Source organism: Brassica rapa, chromosome A08 (genome assembly GCF_000309985.2).
Source record: "Brassica rapa cultivar Chiifu-401-42 chromosome A08, CAAS_Brap_v3.01, whole genome shotgun sequence".
NCBI lineage: Eukaryota > Viridiplantae > Streptophyta > Magnoliopsida > Brassicales > Brassicaceae > Brassica > Brassica rapa.
Window position 1 is genome coordinate 8,752,855 of NC_024802.2, and position 6,087 is coordinate 8,758,941.

Consider the following 6,087-nt stretch of genomic DNA (forward strand, 5'->3'; position numbering starts at 1 on the left):
TAAAAATGGTCAGCGGGTTCAGCGTCTGAAAACAGAGTTGGATAACTGTCAACAACGAGGAACCGCCGTTGAGGCATATTATGGTAAATTGACGAAGATCTGGACGAGCTTGGTGGATTACCAGTGTGCTAAGACTGCTGCAAAGATTGAGAAAGAACAAGAAGAAGATAAACTCCACCAATTTTTGATGGGTCTTGACGAATCTGTGTTTGGTGCCGTGAAGTCGTCTTTGCTATCTCATGATCCACTTCCTTCGCTACATGAAGCGTATCAGGTGGTCACACAGGATGAAGAATCAAAGCGTGCTAGTCGTACGATGGAAGAACGACATGATGGTGTGAGTTTTGTGGTGCATGCATCTCATCGAGGACGTTCACAGCCAGAACTCAAAGATCCCTCTGCTCAGTGTACTCTTTTTGAACGCACAGGCCATCTTGCTGCAAACTGCTTCAGGAAGATTGGATATCCTACTTGGTGGGGAAGTCGACCACGATCCACCGGTCAAACTGCTTCACCAAATACATGAGTATCATCTTCAGAGAATTGGGTTGTGACGTCTCAGCCACCAGCCTCGAAACGAGTTGAACCTTCTACTCGGGTGCATCAAGTCTCGACTTCAGTGACTCCTTTCGTTGGAAATACGACTATCACAGATGTTGATCGTGTTGGGTTCAGTGGGTTGAATGATCATCAGTGGAATACTCTGGTGCATGTGTTTAATGAACGCAATACGGGTGATCATGATCGCTTTTCTGGTATATTTTTCTTGAATCTTGGATAATATATTCTGGTGCTTCTCACCATATGACAAGCAATATTGAATCTCTTACAGATGTGTGTGAGATGCCACCGGTTTTCATTAAACTTCCAGATGGTCGATTTACTACAGCTCATATGAAAGGAACCGTCTATCTTGGTTCTCAACTCCAGTTGCTCAATGTGTTTTTTTTCTCGATGGTCACAATGCATCTTATATCTGTGTCACAACTTACTCGGGATCGACTTTGTCTCTTCCAGATATCTGATTTACTTTGCATTATTCAGGACTGCATCACACTGACGCTGATTGGAGCGGGTAGACAACAATATGGACTCTATTTCTTTTGTGGGTGTGAGGCCGTTGCGTCAATTCAGTAGTTTGATAAGCTACCGCGGGATCTGTGGCAATGCAATGTCGCCTTGGGAATCCGGCCATGAAGGCAATCGAGATGTTGAAGATTTCTGATTTTAGTAGTACTGGCTTTGATAATAAATCATGTGACATTTGTATTCGTTCTAAGCAAACCCGCGACTCTTTTCCATTGAGTAATAATAAGACAAGTTCAGCTTTTGACCTCATTTATTGTGATTTATGGGGTCCGTACCACACTACCTCTATTTGTGGATCGCGATATTTTCTGACTATTATTGATGATTACTCAGGAGTTTTGTGGATATTTTTACTACCGAACAAAACCATACCGCGGTTACTCTATGTAATTTTATCACCTTGGTAGAACGCCAGTTTGCTCGGAAAGTTAAGACAATAAGGAGTGACAACTGGTATGAGTTCCTCTGTCTTACAGATTATTTCTGCACCAATGGCATCATACATGAGACCTCATGTGTAGGGACACCGCAACAAAACGGCAGAGTCGATAGGAAACATCAACATATCCTTTACGTCGTAAGAGCGCTCCGTTTTCATTCTCATCTTCCTGTGGAATTCTGGAGCTTGTGTGTCTTAACAGCAGGGTATTTAATAAACCGTACACCAACAGAGGTTCTTGATGGAAAATCTCCATTCGAGGCCTTGTATAACGACCTCCTCCTTTGAATCATTTGAGGTTTTTTTCCTGTTTGTGTTATGTACACAATCAACGTCACAGTGGAGACAAGTTCGAGACACGGAGCAATCGTTATATTTTTATTGGATATACTTTTGGTAAAAAGGGCTGGAAGGTTTATAATCTCGACACTGGAGTCATATCTGTCTCTCGGGACGTTTTTTTTATTGAAACGAAATTTCCATATGCTGACACACCACCAATTTCTACTATGGTTCCCTCTGCTTCTAGTTCTCCTCCAGTTGATCTGTTTGAAGAATTATTCGACCTACAGCCTGTATCACCATCTGTTTCGTTAGAAACTCAACCTCCACCATCAACTACTCCTGAACCATCTTCTCCAACGCCACATACATCTACTGTTGATGCTATCCCAGCGCCCACCCCTGAGCAGGAAACAACACAACATAAGGTAGTCACCTCAAATTTCTGCTCACCCTTCGGGTTCTAGTGAGGATGAAGATACGGTCTCTAAGAGTGATGACACTGCAGTTTCTGATCATGTTGCTGCGGAACCAGAACCAGCACATGAGGTTATAGAAGAGGTTCCTATGGGCAGAGGTTGTAGACAAAAAATAGCTTTGTCAGTTACAAGGTTATGTTCGCAACACTACTCATATTGGATCAGATAGTGAGTTTGTCGATTCATCTTGGCATCCCATAGATGATTTCCTGAGTTGCTCACAATCCTCAGAACATCAACGTGCTTTCCTCACAGCGATAACAGAAGCGGTTATACCAAAAACATTTGAAGAAGCGATGTTGGATGAGCATTGGAGAGATGTGGTGCGATGTGAGATTGATGCACTTGATGACAGAGAAACCTGGACAGTTGAAACACTGTCACCGGGAAAGAAAGCTCTAGGATGTAAGTGGGTTTTCACTTTAAAATTTCGATCAGACGGAACTCTTGAATGCTGTAAGGCCATATTAGTTGTTCTTGGAACCGATGGTCTTGACTATGAAGAAACTTGTGCTCTGGTTTGTAAGATGGTCAGCGCTTGTTCTTTTTTGAAAGTGGATGTGGCAAGCGATTGGGAAGTCCATCAAATGGATGTCCACACTGCCTTCTTACATGGAGATTTAGCGGAAGAAGTCTTTATTAGATTCCCTCCTGGTTTTTGCACTGGCGATCGTACACAAGTCTGTCGCCTTCACAAGTCCTTATATGGCTTGAAACAAGCCCCACGATGCTGGTTTGCCAAGTTGACAAAGGCATTAAAGGAGTATGGGTTCAAACAAGATGGCTCTGATTATTCTTTATTCACCTTTGTCGAGGGTCAGGTCCGTCTTCATGTACTCGTTTATGTAGACGATCTCATTATCTCAGGAAGCAAAGCGGATCGTTGATTCTTCCATTCAAGGAATATCTCAGCTCATGTTTTTATATGAAAGATCTAGGACCTCTGAAATATTTTCTTGGTATTGTGGTTGTGCGGAACTCATCTGGGATGTATCTTTCTCAGCGGAAATATGTCATCGACATCATCACTGAGACTGGGTTACTCGAAGCTAAACCAGTAACTCACCCTACAGAGAAAAATCACACTTTTGCTAAACCATTGGTGCGTCTCTATCTGACCCTACTAGGTACCGTTACCTTGTGGGTCGACTGATTTATTTAGTTGTGACTCGTCCGAAACTCTCCTATGCGATACATATGCTCTCTCAGTTCATGAATGATCAAAAAACTGATCATTGGGAAGCTGCAACACGTGTAGTACATTACGGCTTGGTTTATTCAGTTAGGTGATTCACAAATATCTTGAAAAACACAGAAGCAGAATAAGGCGATGGCTGATACGGTGAGCGAAATTCTATGGTTATGAGAGCTTCTCAAAGCATTGGGTGTCGATTGCTCCCCTACGATACATTTGTACTGTGATAATCTCTCTGCCATTCATCTCAGCCGAAACCCGGTATATCATGCAAAGGTAAAATATGTTCGCTCAAATTGCCATTTTATCAGAGATGAGATCATACGATGAGTTATCAACACGAAACATGTCTCTACGAAGCAACAACTTGCAGAAATTTTTACAAAGGCTCTTGCTCGCAAGGAGTTTGATGAGTTTGTTCGCAAGTTAGGTATCTGTGATCTACATACTCCAACTTGAAGGGGAAGGGGGGTATTGGGTAGTATGTGTAAATATCGACAACCGATGTATGTTTATGTTATTTACATATTGTACTTAGGTCTAGCTGTTGTATATAAGGCAAAGGATTTTAACGTTGATCATAAGAAAACCTTTTACCCTAATCTAAGTTTCTTGACACTTCTTCTAGCTTCAAAAATATGAAACTTTTGTGTATTGCCAATCACTACTCGTTCGGCTTTTAATGTTAATTGAAGGTTATTCCTGAGATTTTCAGAGAGCTTCAAAGTAATAGAAACCGTGAAGAGAAAGAAGATGAATTAATGTTGATTAGTTATTATCCTTTTTTATAACTTCTTTTATTTTCTTTGGAATTACTTTTTTTTTCAATGGAATTACTTTAGACGGTGTGATTATATATGCCTTATGTTATGTAATCTTCTTGACTCCAGTTTACCTTCAATTACTACAATCAACGGCCTAATTAAAGAAGACATGCTTGACATTCCAGAAGTGCCGATGGAAGATAATTGATTCCTTTCATGGTGCTTACTTTGGAAGAGCAAAGATAACTATGCAATTTCGGTTGTCATGGTTATTTGCGTAATTAAAGTTAGAATTGTATCTTTATTACATGATAATGTGAATCTAAAACATGGTTTAAATCTTTGTTACAATTCAAAAAAAATCTTTGTTTCTAATATTTTCATGTTTCATTTATTACTGTCTGGGTTGCCGAATAGTTTGAAATTGTTTTTAAGGTCACCTACTGGTGAATGTTGTTTTATTCCAAGGCTGCACTATTGTTTATGGACTGCCTAAACGCCTTTACAGTTATTGAATGAATCAGTGTTATATATAAAAAAAGAATACTATGCAAAATTTTAAACGGATTATACTATTATAAAATGATGAAGATTCAAATTTGTAACACAAAAAATCTCGTGATATTAATTAGACGAAATTTAGTTTCGAATGGTAACTGTGGATTTGGTAATATAAGCGGGACATAATTGAAGTGTGGTGCGGTTCAACTGCGGTTTTAGAAAAAAATGGTGCGATTTTAATAGGAAAAGTAGTGCGGTTTTGATTAAAAAAAATAATTTAAATAAGTAATAAAATTAAAATTTAGCCTTGTTTTTAGTACTCATTCTGTTTTATTTTAGTTGTCGTTTTAGATTTATGCATACAAATTAAAAAGATATTTAATTTTGCATATTTTAGAAATAAAACCTTCATTACCAGCCTAATCATATTTCAATCAATAAAAAAATAAAATAAAAAATATTGTTATTTAATTTTATATTGAAAATATAAAACGATATTTAAAACGAAACAAAATTTTAATCCTAAGACGACAAATAATATGAAATGGAGAATAACAATATCATAATAATTTTGTAGTTTTTGTAAGTGCGATACTAGTCTTGTCTTTGAAAACGCTACAGGGGTTTCTCTTTTATTTTCCAAAAACGCAAATCATGAACAAAAATACATGATTCAAAAGAGTTTTTTTTTTTTTAAAAAAAAAAGGTGGTCGAAAACCGCACTTTCAGTGTATGTCATTTAGCACGAAATTCAAAAGAGTTTATTTTTGTCTCTCACTAGCTAGCGGCGCTAATGGCCGTTGAATTTCAATCGTTATAGCTTTTGAAAAAAAATTGTAAATCAACCACTTTATTATATCTTTTGTCAAATCACCCCCTTTCACTGAATCACAACCGTCCAATTTTAACATGATCAACTCGATGAAGATTGTACGGCTGGTGTTATTGCTATCGTCAACAAAATATTCTTCCACAATAAATGATCTTTTTTTTTTGTTTATACACAGTTTTCCCAAAAACTTCCTAGGTCCAAAGGACTAATCTGTGTCGTTGCGGCCCGAATGTGAAATCTATAGTGGTCGAGAATCGAATCCAAGTGGCGGTACTCACAGCTGTGAGCTCTTTACCACCAGAGAGCTAGACGTCCCGGTTCAATAAATGATCTTTGCTCTGACACATCACTTAAAGTCCATTATTCTTCTTCTTTGATTTACCACAGTTATTATACCATAGCTACTGTGTATTTGTGCGTAATCTCAGCTGTACGGACGAACATTCTTGCTTCTGAAGCTCAGATTCTTTCTCTCTCTCTCTCTCTATATAGAGTTGTCTTCTTCT